This window comes from Ammospiza nelsoni, chromosome 29, assembly GCF_027579445.1.
Source record: "Ammospiza nelsoni isolate bAmmNel1 chromosome 29, bAmmNel1.pri, whole genome shotgun sequence".
Lineage (NCBI taxonomy): Eukaryota > Metazoa > Chordata > Aves > Passeriformes > Passerellidae > Ammospiza > Ammospiza nelsoni.
The window spans coordinates 897071-915339 of NC_080661.1; positions in this window are offsets into that span (position 1 = coordinate 897071).

The following is an 18269-nucleotide window of genomic DNA, read 5'->3' on the forward strand; positions in this document are numbered from 1 at the left end:
AACGCTGTCGCTCTGCTTTGACATTTATTCCCAATGAAGGCCTTGTCATTTGTGCAGTGACAAGGGTTTCATCCTCTGGGAGTACTTTTCCTGTTGGACACTGTCTTTTTGGCTGTGAGGCAGCTGAGTGACTGAGGGGCAGGTGGGTGGCACGTCCCCAGCAGCGGCATTGGGAGCTCTGCTCCCATCCTGGGGCTTTCTCCTGATCCATCATCCCAAGGCAATGCAATAACACCTATTCCAACTGAGAGCAGGTTCAGATTGGGTATTAGGGAGGAATTGTTCTCTGTGAGGGTGGGCAGGCCCTGGCACAGGGTGCCCAGAGCAGCTGTGGCTGCCCCTGGATCCCTGGCAGTGCCCAAGGCCAGGCTGGACATTGGGACAGTGGGAGGTGTCCCTGCCATGGCAGGGGTGGCACTGGGTGGGCTTTAAGGTTCCTTTCCACCCAAGCCATTCTGTGAGTCTGTGATCTTATTTTTAATTGATTTTAATTTATTTCAGTTGTGGTTAAAAAAATCCCAAGAGTGGGATATTTTTTAATTGGTAAGGGTTCCAAACCAATTGTGGAAGCAGGAATTTGCTGCTTCCCCCTCCACAGCTGGAACCCTTCTGGCAGGTTTGTGGAGGGGATTTCACAGATATTTCTGCTCACTGGGTAGTTGATTTAGAGCTGGGAAATTAACTAGAATGGAAACTCTTCTTTCCCTTTATGAGGAGCAAGGGATGAGGTCTGGCAGCTGTAGGATTTGCAGCTCTCAGGGAAGAGGGACAATTCAGTAACACATCTATGCAGTGCCTACCTGTGGATACACATATTTTATTTGTCTGAGGTGTCAAGGAGAAAAAATGTTACGAAATGGCTTAAATGAAAGCGTGGTTTTGTATTTTTTAAATTGAGTTTCATTTCCCAAATGCAACTTAATGCAAACAATAAGTAAAAAATTTTCTCTCGGGAAAAAGGTATTAACAGAATGGTTCTGTTTTAGCAGCATGTGAAGCTGTGTAATTGCTTACACATGTATTGCTCCAGTGTGTGCTCCCAGTTGTTGAATAGTATCAAATTATAGGAATCAAAAAGAATCAACAATTTTTAAGGGAAATGTCTAGAAGCTACATACTGAAACATGATTAAAATTCAGTATTTCCATCTTACTTGTCTAAATCAGCAATTTTAATCACATTATTCAAGCCAACCCACCATCAAACACACTTTTGACTTCAAAATACCCCAAACTAAATAAGACAGAAGACCTTCCTTGACCTTCCTGTAACATTTTATGTGTCAGTGTTAATCTTTCTGTTGAAAACAGAGATGTTTTTCATGGTTTATTTATTAAAGCAGCACATTTGTCCTGCTGTGCCATGAACCTGGGTCGCTGTGCTGGGTGGGGAGGGGAAATCTCTGGAGCACCAAGAGCTGCCTAAACACATCAGGGCTGTGAGTTTTGCTCTGGGGTTTGGATGGTCCTGGTTAAATCCCATTTAGTGTGCAAAGGAGGAGCAGGAAGGGTTTGTGCCTTGGCTGATGCAGCCTCGGGGATTTGGCTGTGCTGGGGGTGCAGCTCATGAGCACCAGGCCTGGGTTTGGTTTTGTTTTCTGCTTGCTGATTAGACAGATGAGTAATGCCATGGTTGACTCTCACAATTAAAAAGAAAATGTTCAGAGAAGTTTTATAGTTATGTTTTACCCCCTTGTGTTGTTATCAGGGATGCCCTGGGTTTGGGACATTTGGGAGGGTCACTCGTTCCTGTGGCAGCACCTGAGCCCCACTCACGGTGTGAGGAAGGGATCTCCACCCCTGGGCAGGGAAGGAGGAGTCGATGGACAGAACTTTGGGGGGGCTAAAGGGTTAAAAGATGAAACCTCCCTGATGTGGGTGAGCACATGGTGGGGAAATCCTCTGCTCCCAGCGCTGTAATCTTTTCTCTATTCCGTCTGCTGTTGTATTTCTGATAAGGTTTTAATAAACCTTTTAAATTGTTTGGCAGTGAGTAGCATTTCTCACACTGAGAACAGAAACAGGAGGGCTGGGCCCTCCAGCCCCCCACTCTTCTGGAGCCTGCTCCTGTGCTTTCCCTTTGGGTGATTCCCTCGATGGGATTCCATCCACATCCTTCCCCTCCCTGGCAGGCTGCTGTGGCTGGATGCAGCTGGAGCTGTGCTGTGCTCCCTGTCAGGGGCCATTCCCGGCTGTGTGACAGCCCAGAGCTGCCACAGCCACTGCTGGGGCTGTGACCTGGCCTGCCCAGCACTGGTGGCACGGTCAGGAACGCTTTGGGCTTTGGGGGGAGGCAGCCAGCCGGGCCCTGGCTGTGTCTGCAGAGGAGGGGATCGTCCTCCCGCCTCCCGTTCAGCCCGCGATGGCATTTCATCCTTCAGAGCCTGGCCTGGAAGGGACCTCACAGCTTACCTTGTTCCACCTCCCTGCCGTGGGCAGGGACGTCTCCCACTAGAGCAGGTTAGCATTGGCTGTGTTTTCCTTGCTGGCAGAGCCCTGTCCTGGTATTGCCCGAGCCAGGGACAGGAGATGTGGTGTTGGCCTTTTCATGGAGATCCTACAAACTCCTTTCTGACCAGCACTCCACCACCAGCAAGGGGCACACATTGGTGAGGGCACCAAATTCCTGCAGAGCCCGATTTCTCAGTGTGGGAGGATGCTCCAATAGATAGACAGAGATTAAAGGTCCTGTGTATCACAAATTTAAGGAGCAGGAGAAGGTTGGGATCTGTCCATGGAAAGAATTCCAAGTGTGGAGGAGGCACATATAGCCCATTCTCCCCTAAAACGGGGAGATAATCACACCTGTCCTCTCACATATGCAACCAATGCAGCTTCCAGTGGAGAGAACTGATGGAGAGAAAGAGAGTCTACTAGAAATACAAACCTTGTTTTAATAGAAAATCCTCCAACATGGATTTTCCTGCATTTTAAAAGCATTTATACGTATTGGATGACTACAGGCTTTGAAATGTTTCTGTCTGAACTGTGACAAACATCCCAGTCTTACACAGGAGGGACCAGGTCCTTTGATCAGGGAAATGTCTCTTTGGTCTTGAACAGGGAGGGATCAATCCAGTTATTCCCAAGACCAGAGTTTTTTGTCTGTGAATACATGCATTTATTCTACTACATAATTACCCTTGCCTTCACTTCCCTTTGGTAGGAGATGCTCCCTGTCTCCTGCAAGCTGTTACTCTATCCCAGCTATCTTTTTAGGTAAAAGGAAGAGAGAAAGGAAAGGCTGAATAAGAAATCCTTCTCAGAAGGGGGAAGATGAGCAGCTTTGGTCTGTCTGTCCATCTGTGAGCACGTCTGTGGCTGTTCACCTGCATCCTTGCTGTCCTGGGCAGGCAGAATTCCTGCATTAGGAGAAGAAGAAATGCCATCAAGAGGTAGCAACAAAATATTGCCTCCCTTGACCCCAGTGCTGGGCTGGCCATTGAGATGTGTTTGTGGTGAAAACCACTCTGAATTTCCTATCTTTTCTGCATTTAAAACTGAAGCTTAATGTATTCTGTGTATTTTTGTTGGCAGAACAAAATAATAGTAGTGATCATAAATTCCTTTTAATACAGTATTTCTACACCAGCGCAGCCTTGATGTGCAGCGTACCTGGCTGTACTCTGCGGGATGCTTTGATTTCCCTTTGGCAGCTGCATTTTATTCTGTCTGCCCCAATCAGACACAATTCCCCTGTCTCCATATAGCCTCCAAATCCACTCCTGGTGTGGAGTTTTAGTGCTCTGCTAAGACTTGGGCTAGAAGGGAAGGAATCAGTGTCTGCTGGGCTCAGGGTTCCACCTCCACTGTGGATCAGAGCCAGCCTGGCAGCGGAGGGACACCTTGGGTGGCTCAGGGTGACAATTCTGGGAGGGAAAATCAGCACTTCAGGGGTGCTGCTGCATGGGAGGAGGTCAGTGGTAGATATCCCACTCCTCGCTGTATGGGATGGGGAGGAGCTGCTCCCAAGGAAGAGAACATGTCTTCAGTTCCCAGTTCCTCCCCAAGCTGGAGCAGTGCAGTGCTCTAAAATAACGTGACCTTTGCTTGCAGGTCAGGCTGTTCCTGCAGAGTCACACGTGCCGCTGAACCTGCGGACAGGAGAGAGAGAAGCCAAACTCCCGGACAGAGAATATGGGGAAGGTGACACGAGAGAAGAGAGAAGAAGAAAAAGGTACAGATATACAAGGCTTTGGGTTGGGTGGTCTGTAGGATTCATGCCTTTTATTAGAGGCCAGGTTCCCTGGTACACTCAATTCCTGCATCTTCCAGAGACTTCATTGCTGGGTGAGGAGCTCAGCAGTGCTGAAAGCAGAGGCCTGTCCTTTGTGTTCCATTTGGGATGGCAGTGGAAGTGCCCTGAGTACACTTTCAAAGCACTTCATGGCTTCTCATGCCACAACATCAAAACAGCTTCCACACAGCCTGTGGAGTTCTGGCAAAGTCTTTGGGTTGTCCTTGATTTGCTGTGTTTGGAGTGTGACGGTTCTCCCTGCGCTTTTTAGGCCGAGCTACTTCCAGGAGTCTGTCTTTTGGAATTTATCTGCTGCAATCTAAAAACCTTTCTCCCGTACTGCGGTGATGACATCTTGTACTGCAACATGCAAAATGACTTGAGCTTCTGCTCAACCTAATGTTGCCTTAGCTAGGCTGGCATCATGGTATAAGGATATCCTAATGGTTGATGCTTCGGCCATTTGTGCAATGGTAGGTTTTGAGGAAAGTGACATGAGGGATGAGAGAAAGAGGAAAGAGAGACATGCAGGTCATTGGGTCAGATAGCCTGTGGAATTCATGCCATTTATTGGAATCCAGAATCTCTGGAGCACATATTTACTACCTCTTCCTGAGATTTCATTGCTGGGTGAGGAGCTCAGCAGTGCTGAAAGCTGAGGCCTGTCCTTTGTGATCCCTTAGGGATGGCAGTGGAAGTGCCCTGAGTGCACAATCAGAGGCAACTTCATAGCTTCTCATGCCACGACACCAAAACTAAATGTGCAAGGTGACTTCCTTGAGTGACATGTGGTCCTTTGAAATATCTACAGGAAGTGGTCTGGAAATGCTTTCTGAGCCTGTTCCTTTGGATCAGCTGTGAGGGGCTGAGGGCTGGCCTGAGCCCGGTGCTGTGTCCCACTGGGAGCAGCCGCACAGGCTCACGTGCAGAGAAGGCCCTGCCAGAGGCCCTGGAGATCTCACCTGCCCTGCAGCCACCATTGTCAAGGTGCTGTAAACATCAGCTGGTGCTGACTTTCCCCTTGGACCCTATGGTATAGTCACTATGGGGAATTTCTTTCCTGAAGCCCGTGGTCTTTCCCCCTGGCAGGTGTGATGGGGATGCTCGGGGAGTGTGGGGCTTTGGGGGCAGCTGCCCGGGCAGGGGCTGAGCTCGGGGCCCTGTTGGGCCCATGGCCCCCAGCAACAGCAGCAGCAGCAGCAGCAGCACCAGGGCCCAAAGCCCCGTGGCCCCTGCCCAGCACAGGCTGCCCTGTCCCTGCAGCTGTCACCCGAGTGGGGCCCAGGGGCCAGTGGCCGCTGGCAGCAGCAGGAATGCGGGCAGGGTGAGGATGCCCTGGCTTGGCTTTTGTCTCTGGAACAATGCGGGCTCAGGGCAGTGCAGAGCAGGCTGGGAAGCAGAGCCCAGGTCCTTTGGAGGCACCAAGGCTTAAAGATCAGCCCCTGCAGCAGCCCAGATGTAGCTGGCCCAGTTGCCAAGGCTGTGGCGGCCTTCTGTGTGATGCCGAATTTTGCCCCAAAAGGCAAAGAATAACTGCTTAAGAGACTCAGCCTAAGTCAGATAAGCAGGAGGTATTTTATTGCAACGCGTCGGAGAAATCACAAAATGGATTTCTGAGTCTCCCGTAACAAAAGCAGGCTTTTATACAGTTTTGAATATAGGATTACATCAGATCATATGCATAATCGTGAATATTCATAGGGGGCGTGTTGTAGGCGGAGCATGGGCAGGGACACCTCTCTTGAGGACCATCTTGGTGGTCGTTCGGGTTGCCTTCATCATGGGCTGGGGTCTCCTGATGGGTCTTCCTCTTTAAACTTTTGAACTTCTTTCCTAATTTGGTCAATTCCCGGTGTACTTGGCTTGGTCTCTATGGCTTGGCAAAGTTCTTAGGGTCAGTTTGACATTGTTGGCTCTGAACATGCTTAGCCCATCAGTTCCCTACTCCTATCTCTCTTTTCTGTCATTGTGTTTTATGCTTTAGCTGATTTATTGCTTTATGTGTTTCCTAATGCTATGCTTTCTTCAAATGCCTCACATTCTATGATTTAACTCATTATTTCTTGAAGGCTATCTGTTTTGGGGTTTCATTCCCCCCTTTTTCTTATAACTTACGAATTCTTTCGTCAAATTTTAATCTTATAGGGCGTTGACATGCTCGTACCATAGCCCATCTTGCTGTGAATCAAAACAGAATGATCAGAGAGACTCATGCAACACATTCTCATGCAACACATTTTTCAAACTCTTCACAATCATGGCCTGGCGCTAAAGCGAAAGTCTATAGCTGCTCTATTCGGCATGATTAACACTTTGCACACCTGTAATTAATAAGCCTAAAACTTCTGTCGTTTTATTTGGCCCATCTTTGGCCTAACATCTCATTTGTTTAGCTCACTAGCTATAATACAACTGCAGCAATGAAATGCATCTCGTGTAGCTTTCACTTTTTTTTTTCCTTCTTTCTTTTGAGTTTTGCTGTTCCCCACTTTCCTACCTTCAGTCTCTGAAGGTTCTCGATGCACTGACCCAATGCTTGGTCAGGATCTCCCTCAAAGGGCCCTACCACAGATGTTTGGGTCAGTGGGACTTGTTGTCTACACCGGGCAGCCACAATGTGAGAATTTCTCTTTATTTCTAGTCCTTTTAGTTCGTGAATCAAACGCCACCTCACAAAAGCAGTAATTATCTGTTCTGCACTCTCATACAAATTAAGTCCCTCTCTTCCTGGCAAACTTGTAAATTTACTTAACGCTCTAATCTAGCTATGTTCTCTTGCTCATTGGCCATGACACCTCTAACACCAAATTTGCCACACAAGTGCCTGATCATACCAGTAAGTATACCCACACCTAGCACACTTTAGAGCAACTCAAGCACAGCAAAACAAATTACTACAAGCACAACAGGTTGTACTATTCAGTGGTTTGGATTTATCAAATTGCGTGGTAAGAACCCTGTTTATCTAATCTTGTGGTGGGTTCGTCAGGGCTCTGGCAGCTGGTTCACTATATTGCGCGAGACGCTGGAGGTCTTGCTGTACATTAAAGAAAAGCTTTCTCAGCAGTCGTCGTCCTTCATCTCTTGCTGTTATTCTATTCCACTACCCGACATCTCAGATACGTAAGGCTTCACCCATTTAGCAGGTATCTAGAGAGTCCCTCGAGAACTCAATGATCAGAGTTGTAAAGGTTTGAGGTGGAGTCAGAATTATAATGTCTGCTCCTCTTGTTTGTTCTCTGGAGCTTTCTTGACTCGTGGAGTGGATCTACGTGGTTTGCTCTTTGATCTGAACCGCAGTGAAGGTAGTCAGCAGCACTTGGAAAGCTTCCTCCCACTTCTCTTGTAGGGGTTCTCTTAAAAGATTCTTAACATACCCAATCACCGGGATTAAACTGATGCAATTTGCAATCAGGTTGTTTGGGTTGGTGCTCTATCATCACAGTAGCATTTTTATCAAACTGTTTCTCCACCGTAATTACATAATCGTAAATGTATTGATTACCGATTTGGTCTATGGTGTCCCCATTTACAACTTGCATAGCATAAGGTCTACCATACAAAATTTCAAATGGGCTTAACCTTTCTCTTGATCTCGGTTTGACTCTCAACCTCAGCAGAGCAAAATTTTGGCAATTTGCTGTTTGATAAGATGATTCATCTTTTCTACTTGCTCACTGGCCTGTGGACGGTAAGGCGTGTGTAATTGCTATTTGATTTGTAATGCTTTACTTATTGCTCTCACTACTTTTGCACAGAAATGTGTACCCCTATCCGAAGAAATGCTCTTCGGTACCCCACACCGTGGAATAATTTCATTCAACAGTACTTTAGTTACCTCTCTTTCCTTATTTGTCCTACAAGGGAATGCTTCAGGCCACCCAGAAAATGTATCAGTTAATACCAACAAATACCGAAACCCCCCTTTTTCTTGGGAGTTCAGAAAAATCAATTTGCCATACTTCACCTGGGAATTTACCTCGATTTATGGCCCCTTGGTGTACCTTGGTTCTCGTATTCGGGTTGTTTTTCAGACACCGCTCGCACTGGGACGTAACGTGTTTTACAGTAGTAAATAATTTTGGTCCTGCTATCTTGGTTTGCAAATATTGGTAAAGCGGATCTAGATCCCAGTGGGCCTTCTCATGTTCTGCTTTTACAAACTGCCACATCACATTTCCTGGTACTACTAACTGTCTTGTTTCCAATTGACCCCAACTATTTATTAGGTCCACTATTTCCACTTCCCTAGTTCTTGTGGCAGCCATTTAGCTTCTGTATCTGCCTTCCTGTTCCCTATTTCTGGAATAGAGTTACCTTTCAGATGTCCCTTACAATGCATTATGGCCACTTGTGCTGGGAGTTGCACCGCCTCTAGCAATCGCTGAACCTCCTCTGCGTGTTTGACTGTTTTTCCTTGTGTCGTCAACAGTCCTCTTTCTTTCCAGATGGCCCCATGAGCGTGTACAACGGAAAAAGCATATTTAGAGTCTGTCCATATATTAATTTGCATGTTTTCCGCCAATTCCAGGGCTCGAGTCAGAGCTATCAGTTCTGCCTTTTGGGCTGAAGTCCCTGCAGGCAAGGGGTTCGACTCAATTACCCTTTCTGTAGTAGTGACTGCATAGCCAGCCATTCTTACTCCTCGCTTCACGAAACTGCTGCCATCCGAGAACCAGTTGTCCGCATCTTCGAGCAGCTCTTCTTTGAGATCTGGGCGACTGGAGTAGACGGCTTCAATTGTTTCCAGGCAGTCGTGTTCGATGGGTTCTGCTGGGGCTCTCCCTTCTAGAAATGAAGCTGGGTTCACAATGTTAGTTACCTGAATGGTTACGTCATCTGATTCAGCCAGGATGGCCTGGTATTTTAGGAATCTGGAAGGCAACAACCAATGGTTGCCTTTCTGTTCCAGCACAGCCGACACAGTGTGAGATACTAACACAGTCACCTTTTGGCCCAACGTGAGCTTCCTGGCCTCCCCTATGTTAGTTATTACTGCGGCCACTGCCCTCAGACAGCGTGGCCATCCTTTACTTACTTCATCCAATCGCTTGGAGAAGTAGGCCACAGCTCTTTTGTGTGGTCCCAGCTGCTGTGCCAGGACTCCTAGGGCCATCCCTTGTCGTTCATGGGAGAACAGCCAGAATGGTTTTAATACATCTGGGAGACCTAAGGCCGGTGCTCTCATTAGCTCCAGCTTCAACTTCCTGAAGGCCCCTTCTGCCTCGGGAGTCCAAACTAGAATGTCCTTAGTTTCCTTCAACAAATCATACAGTGGTTTAGCGAGTATTCCATACTGGTAGATCCATAGCCGACACCAACCTGTCATCCCCAGAAAGGCGCGCAGATCTCTCACCGTCTCTGGTTTAGACATCTGGCAGATGGCCTCTTTCCTAGCTGTTCCCAGGGATCGCTGTCCTCTGGAGACTTCGTATCCCAGGTACACCATTTCTTTTGCACCAGCTGTGCTTTCTGTTGAGAGACTCGATATCCACCTAAACCCAGGAAATTTAACAAGGAAATAGTCCATTCAATGCATTCTTCTTCTGTCACTGTTGCTATTAGGAGGTCGTCTACATACACTGCAGAAGAGTGCCATCTCCCAGCGGCCTTTCTCACTGTTCTAAGGCAAAAATCTTTTGACTCTCGGGAGCTAAGGGAAGGCAGAAGAATGCGTCTTTCAAATCTAATACGGTGAACCAGGCCAAGTTGTCCTTCAGTCTAGTTAAAAGCGTGTATGGATTAGCGACTATCGGATGTAATGTCTTGGTTATTTCGTTTACTGCTCTCAGATCCTGAACTAGTCTATAAGCTCCATTAGGTTTCTTTACTGGCAGGATCGGTGTATTAAAATCTGATTCGCATTCTATCAATGACCTCAGTTCCAAAAACCTTTTGATTATGGGCTCAATCCCCTTCCTTTCTTCTGTCCTCAGAGGGTATTGTTTTCTTACCACTGGTCTTGCCCCAATCAGTGCTGCTTGTTTTGATTTCAGGGGGAATTGTGGAAGGGGCTAGCAGCGGGCCTGTTAGCTAAAGGAGCGAGAAGTAAGAAGAAGAGGCTGATAAGGAGCTTTCTCCAAGGCCTTGGCAGCTTTCCCAGAAGCTTCGGCAGCTTTCCTGGAAGTTTTGGCAGCTTTCCCAGAAGCTCTGGTAGCATGCCAGGTAACTCCCTTGGCATCTGAACTTTCTTCACCAAGTTCCCCATCAGAGCCCCCTTCTACCTCAGCCCCCCCCCCCCCCCGTCTGGTATCAGCCCCGACTCTTCGTCCGCATCTTACTCCGTTTCTCTCTCTATTCTCCATTCCTTTAAAGCTTCAAAGAGCGAGTTCCAGGTTACTGCTAAATCAACAGCTGTTTTATCTCCCGCTCGAGCAGTAGCCCAGACTAACGGGTGAGTCTTGCTCAGGATTTGCTCGAAATTGTGATTCTCAGGTTAAGGTTCTACACAGCTGATTGTTAGGCTTAGAACTAGCTGTAATCAGTCGTTCCTCATTTACTTGAAATTCTAATTTGTCTTTGTTGAATTTTATTATGGCTCCCAAGTTCTCCAATAGGTCTCTTCCCAATAAGGGCTTTGGTGAATTTGGTAAATATAAGAACTGATGAATTCCCATTTGTTTCCCAATACTGTATTTAATGGGTTTTAAAAAGTAAGGCTTTTCTGGTTGGCCTGTTGCTCCCACGAATTGTACCAATTCCTGATTTAAAACCGAAAAAGTTGCTCCCGCATTAACCAAAAGTACTGTTTGAACTGTGCTTTAACCCACTGAGTTAATTGATCTACTATAATTAACAGATATTTCCACCGACCTACTTTAAGCAAGTCTACAGAATTAACCTGGATCTTTTGAAATAGCCGCTAGGCTGTTTTGCATCCTCCAGAGGGAGGGCTTTTAAACACCTTCTTATTTACCTTTTAACAGGTGAGACACCCCTGGGTAATTTGCCTTTTAATTTCAAATATCCCCATACACCAAAAAATTTTAAAAGGTGATCACAAAAGGCTCTTGTTATCCCAGTATGTCCGTCTATACAAGTTATCTAAGATCTAATGTGCCACTGGTTTTGGCATCATAATTCTATCATCAAGAAAAACTCACTTTTCCTCCTTAAATGTTGCTCCTAATTTCCTTATAGCTACCAATTTTACTAGCAGGAGGGAAAGAGTCTCCTGCTGGATTTCTATTTTTATTTTTGTAAGGTCATGATTTTAGTATCTCCTTTTCTTGAGGTCGCTCTTCTGCTTTTTTTATCAGCCAAATTATTTTTCTGACTCTATTATCCTTAAGTCCCCTTTCCTTCCAAACTTCTTTAAAAGTATGTACTACACTAAAAACATATTTGGAGTCTGTATAAATAGTCCCTTCTTGCCTTTTTAAAATCCACAGGCTTGCCCCGACCAGGAGGGACTAAAGGGACCAGACTCCTTCACTCTAAACCTTTTTCTACCTCACCTGGATGCCAACCCATGTCATTAATTTCTAGATTGTCTTCTTCAGGTAAAGAATGAATTTCAAGTTTTCCTTCACAGGGTTTTATCTGTAAATTTAGGGCTATTATTAGATCTCTGCCTAACATATCTTCCTCGGCCTCTGGTATCAACAATAAATCATTTACTCCAAATTTGTCATTCGTTTCAACTTTTACTCCTTTTATTACAGGAACAGGGAAAGCTTCTCCTGTAACTCCGATTACTGAGATTTGTTCACAACTGATCTCACATCCCTGGGGTAATTTCATCACTGTTGACCGAGAAACTCCTGTATTTACTAAAAATACAAATTCTTCACTCTGAGGACCTACTCTTAGTTTTATTATCAAGGGCTCTTCTAGGTGTAATTCGATCCTCTTCGTTAAACAAAACTCTTGCCCTTTCTGATTCTCCTGAGAAGTTTTCTCATCTTGCTGTTTCTTCTGTTTCTTTCTGCAATTTTTTGCAGGTGCCCCTTTTTATGACAATAAAAACAGGTAGGTCCCACACCCTTCAAAGTGGGGCAAGAATTTTTAAAGTGTTTTTTTTTTTTTTTTTTTTTTTTTTTTGCTGCGGGAAAAATGCACAGGTCTTGTGTTCCTAAGAATAGATCCTGTCATCCACTGTTTGTCTTTCCCTGCAAATTTTCTGTATTCAAAACTGTCTGCAATTCTTGAACTGCTGCCACCAAAATTCTGGCATCTGCTTTCTGCTTTTTCTCATTTCTACTACATGCATCACAGCAACGTTCTTTAGGCTTCGAACCTTTCTTATCCTTTTCCAGGGCGAGTACCAGGGGGTCCTGAGGTGCTACGTTTACCCCGCACTCTCTTTGCCACTCCTGTTTATTTCTTAGGGTAAAGAACATGTCAGCATACATCACTTCGTACTCTGTTGACCTCCCATAGTTATTCCCTGTGTCAGTTTAACACTTCACACACAATTTTCAGTCGCTTTGTCCTGGCTTCTCGCGTCGCAGCGATGCTGCGTCTCATTCACTCTCAGCCATACCCACACACCTTTATAAAATAGTTCCTACCTTATGGTCTATATCAGAACAGACTGTTTTACCAGGTTTGGTCACGAGAGGTCGCTTACAGACCATGAGACACCGGTTTGCCAGATTCATACAATTGCAGTCATAGACAATATAGCAATTGCAAGGGGTGACAATTTTCTTCTGGATGTCTATCAACTGATTCTCTTCTAAAAGATTACAAAGAGAGTGACAAGGCGTTTCCTGTAAAATTTTGCAACAGACACATAGAACAGACACAAGAAGATCACCGGCCGACAAACCTCTCAGATAGCAGTCTCAGTTCTTAACCCTTAATTCGCAGTATTATAACATCAAACACAATGTTGAGACAGTTTCCCATACAGTATAAACGAACCAAAGATACCAAGATAAACAAATACTCCTTTCAGCAGGACTTTAACCTGCGTTCTCCCTCTTCTTTGTTTTTTTTTTTTGTTTTGTTTTTTTGTTTTTTTGTTTTGTTTTTTTTTGTTTTTTTTCTACCCCTGTGTTTCTATTACCGGGACTCTAACCCAGTGTGGCAGGACTTTAACCTGCGTTTCTATTACCAGGACTCTAACCCAGTAGCAGGACTTTAACCTGCGTTTCTATTACCGGGACTCTCACCCAGTAGCAGGACTTTAACCTGCGTTTCTATTACCATGCCTCTAACCCAGCTGGGATTCTTTACTGGGGCGTCCCCCAGCTTTCCCTTCGGGCGGTCACGTCTGACCCACGTTTCCCAACAAAGCGCTTTATCCCAAAACCAATAAACAATTCAAATACCTCTTAATTGCAGCAGGAGATGCAGGGAACCCTTTGTCCACCGAAAGCGCCGGTCCGGGGGGGAAGTCTCTTCTGACAAAAAATTCGTCAGGGGCGCCCAGAGAATCCCGACCCCGGACTCGGCCCGGGAGGACCTCTCAAGGCCCGGATCTCCTGTCTGGTCCCATCTGGGGTGCCAGAACATGATGCCGAATTTTGCCCCAAAAGGCAAAGAATAACTGCTTAAGAGACTCAGCCTAAGTCAGATAAGCAGGAGGTATTTTATTGCGACGCGTCGGAGAAATCACAAAATGGATTTCTGAGTCTCCCGTAACAAAAGCAGGCTTTTATACAGTTTTGAATATAGGATTACATCAGATCATATGCATAATCGTGAATATTCATAGGGGGCGTGTTGTAGGCGGAGCATGGGCAGGGACACCTCTCTTGAGGATCATCTTGGTGGTCGTTCGGGTTGCCTTCATCATGGGCTGGGGTCTCCTGATGGGTCTTCCTCTTTAAACTTTTGAACTTCTTTCCTAATTTGGTCAATTCCCGGTGTACTTGGCTTGGTCTCTATGGCTTGGCAAAGTTCTTAGGGTCAGTTTGACATTGTTGGCTCTGAACATGCTTAGCCCATCAGTTCCCTACTCCTATCTCTCTTTTCTGTCATTGTGTTTTATGCTTTAGCTGATTTATTGCTTTATGTGTTTCCTAATGCTATGCTTTCTTCAAATGCCTCACATTCTATGATTTAACTCATTATTTCTTGAAGGCTATCTGTTTTGGGGTTTCATGTGCATGCAGGTGGATTTTGCATGGCTGTGGCCTGCTGGCGGCTCTGGGCCCAGGAGTGCCTGTGGCTGCAGCAGGAAGGGTGGCTGAAGGTTTGCTGCCTGCATTGGTGGCATGGCTGCAGGGGCCAGTGCTGTGAGAGGCCCCTGTGTGGGAGCTGGTGAGAGCTGAGCTCTTGGGGACAGCGCTGTGCCCCAGGCCAGGAAGAGCAGCAGTGCCCAGGGCCAGGAGTGGTGTCAGTGGGAGCCCTGTGCACAGGGACCCCCAGCCCCGGGGTGGCTGTGCCAGCACCCCCAGGGACCTCCAGCCCTGTGAAGGCGGAACAAGTGGAACCCACAAGTGTGCATAGGCTGTCTTTGCCCAAAGGAATGGCCAAGAGAAGTCAGGTTTTTAAAAGAAACAGGATTTATTTGCAGAAGATTGGCAAATATAGGATTTTCAGAACATGTGTCATTAAAGGAATTGTTATAACAACAATAACAACAACAATGTACAGAATATATTTACAGGGGATCATATGGGTTAACAATCTTCAAAACATAAACAACAAGAACAACAATGTACAGAACATATTTACATGGGATCTGAGGGGCTAACAATCTTCAAAACATATTTACAAAAAACTTCCAACATAGTAACCATATTTACAAGGAAGTTCTAAACTTCGAACGAGTTTACAAAGTTATCGGATTGGTGCCATCATGTGCATGAACCCTGGAAGAAAGGAAGCAGCAGAGCTGGAGTCAGCTGCCAGCACTGGGCCCAGCAAGGCTGGCAGCTGGGCCCCAGGGGCTGGGCCGGGGCTGGCAGGGCTGGCGTGGCCCCAGGCAAGCGCAGGGCAGGCCGGGGCTGGTGCTTGTGGCAGCACAATCCAGGCCCCCTGCGGGCACCGTGTCCCTGAGCGGGGCCATCCAGCCCAGCCCCAGCCTTGCATCGGGGGACCCAGTGTGTGTGTGGGCAGGGCGTGGGAAGCATCTGCCTGTCTTACTTGTGAAGCTGCTCCTTCATCCAAGGACCATGGGCTCCTCCTCATCCTTCTGGTCAACTTCCATCTCCTCGGTGTCATCCTCCTCCTCTACGTCCATCTCCTCGATGGTTTCCTCCTCATCTACTTCCATGTCCTCCACTGGGTTGGACATGGAAGTAGAAGAGGAGTCCACCTCCATCATCTCTTCCTCATGCAGCCCCTGGTCCACTTCCATCGCCTCCACAATATCTCTGTCAATCTGCAAGGGGCAGCACAATCTCCCAGTGGGCTTCCTGTCCCACACCATCCATTCCCACATGGCTAAAGCCTGCCCAAGCCGGGTGCCCCCTGCCTGGCGGGGCATGGCATTGTACCTCCATGGGCACAGCAGAGCACATCCTGCTGGTATTGGCGCTCCAGATCAGGCAGCAGCGAAAGCCCAGGCAGCAGCAGCACCTCAGCGCTGAGGGTCAGAGCGCAGACTGAGCAGCAAGTGACCCTTGGAAGCCGGTGAAGTGTCTGCTGTGCTCGTTTCCAGGTCCTGGACGTTCCACCTGGAACCCTCTGGTAGCTGTGATGTCACTGACATTTCAGGGCCGCTGCGCAGTGGGAGATGGGGATGGCAGAATGATCAAATCCTTGAATGGTTTGGCTTGGAAGGGAGCCTCAAGATGATGTCGTTCCAAGCTGAGCAAGGTCCCAGCAGAGCAGGTTGCTGCGGCCCCTGTCCCACCTGGCCTTGGATGTTGCTGGGGATGGGGCATCCACAGCCTCTGTGCACTGGTCCCTGTGTCAGGGACAATCACTCTGAGAGTAAAGAACTTCTTCCCATCATTTAATCTCTTCTACCTCTTACAGTTTGATCGCGTTCCTCCGCGTCCTGTCACTACAGTTTCTGACCATAAGTCCTCTCCCACTTCCCTGTGTCAGGCTCTTCCTGCAGGCTCACACGTGTAGCTGAACCTGCAGAGAGGAGAGAGAGAAGCCAAGTACCAGTCAGAGAAAGTGAGGAAAGTGGCCTGAGGACTGAGAGAAGAAGGATAAAGAAGAAACATGCAAGGCTTTGCGTTGGGTGTGCTGCGGGATTCATGCCTTTTATTCGAGGCCAGGTTCCCTTGTGCACTCAGTTTCTGTGTTTCAGCCTGCCCACAGCCAGCCTCTTTGAGCGACCTGCACTCCCAGAGCTGGGAGCATGCTTGCTTAAACTGCTGGTGAACGAGGTGAGAGAGGGATCTTTGTGTGGAACTGCAAACACTTCAGTGGATTACACTGAAGAGGGTCCAGGAAGGGAGCAAAAATGGGGCTACGCACAGAGCAGGAAAATGGGGGGGTGGAAATCGGGGTAGCATTGCAGTAAGGCAGGTCCAAAATGGTACAAGAGAGGGGAGAACATTCTTGAGTGAGTACATATAAGAAAAATACAGCAGTTGAACTGGGTGATACCAACAAAACGTGCTGCATCACCATGAGCCAGCAAATGCCCATGGGCGACACCATTGCATTCAGAGCGATGTCTCTCTTTTACCTTGGTCACTTTGCCCTGAGGTATTACAGTTCCAATGGTAGGCCCCTGGGCCCCCACAGCTCCCCCCTTTTTGTTGTCTATAAAGAGGGCTTCTGCCATAGAGTTTTGCAGGCATTTGGCAAAAATGGATAAATTAACCAACACAATGAATACAATAAACCAAGTCCACAAAACCGTCTTAAAGATGAAAGCCAGCCTTTCATCCCCCAATATTTGATAATCCAGTGAACCAGTCGTTGTTGCCTTCCATCTGGATCTTGTTTCCTTGATCTTTTAGCAGCTGGATGCCCTGGTATACTGACCCCCTATGTGACAGCAGGTATAGAAAAACACATGCCTTCAAGTGCCTGACAGGCATGGCCATGGCCATGAAATTTTGGCTTGTCTGTGGAAGCGCCCAGCTGAAGGCATCCTGCTCAGTGAGGAGCATCCAGATTCCTGTTCAGTAGCAACCAATGGCAGCATCCTCTGACTTCAGCTAATTTATTATCTGGAGGCTTGGGTGTCCTAAAAGTAAACAGATAAAGTGAGTAGAAGATGAAACATAAGTTCAGGTCCCACTAAACTTTTCTCTTCTGTAAGCTAAGGGTGTGAACACAGCTCATTAGAAGAATCACATATCAATGCTAAAATATAGCTTTTACAAATGTTAATTCATATATCCTGGTTAGTTGTGTCTGAGCTATCTTGGTCGTGGTGTGTGTGGTCAACGTTGCTTAGGAGATCTTCTTCTGTCCTTCTCCTTCTTTCCCAGGCTGCTGCTGTCTCTCTTAGGCTTCCATTCTGTTCTTCTGATGGTGGCTCTGGTGTTTGCCTCATTGTTCCCAGAAAGAGTTTTTATGTATTTTTCTGGGATCGATCTTAGGAGTGTTGCGGTAGAGACAAGGGCGTCTTCTCTTTCCCAAGTAATTAATGGGTAGGTGCCCATAAATTGTTTAGATTCAGGTTCTTTGAGCAACACAGGTGGCTGTTCTTTTAATTGGGCTGCGGTTGAATTAGTAAACTGACTGATGACGGGGGGAGTTGTCTCCATAAATGAGTTGTTCAAAAAGTTGAGTACATAAAAGGCCTTGGCCAGTCTGTCAATGGAAGATAATATCTGTATTACCCCTCTCAGTTGATCAAGGATCCTTTTGATGGCTCAGTGGGCCCTCTCGGCTATGGACTGTCCTGTGGCGGAGTGTGGTATGCCTGTGACATTTTTTATACCCCAGTGGTCAGAAGCTTGTTGGAATCAGTGCAATGTATAAGCAAGAGCATTATCAGTTTTAATTTCCTGTGGAAGTGCTAAGGTGGAAAAAACGAAAAAGTAATGTTTTATAGCATCTTCTGATTTTTCACCAGCATGGGCAGAGGCAAAAACTACACAGGAAAAGGTGTCGAATGAGACGTGGATGTATTTTAGTCTGCCCAAATGGGCTTAGTGTGTGATGTCTGATTGCCAGATGTGGAGACTCTCTAGTGCTCTTGGATTGGCTCCAGCTCTGGC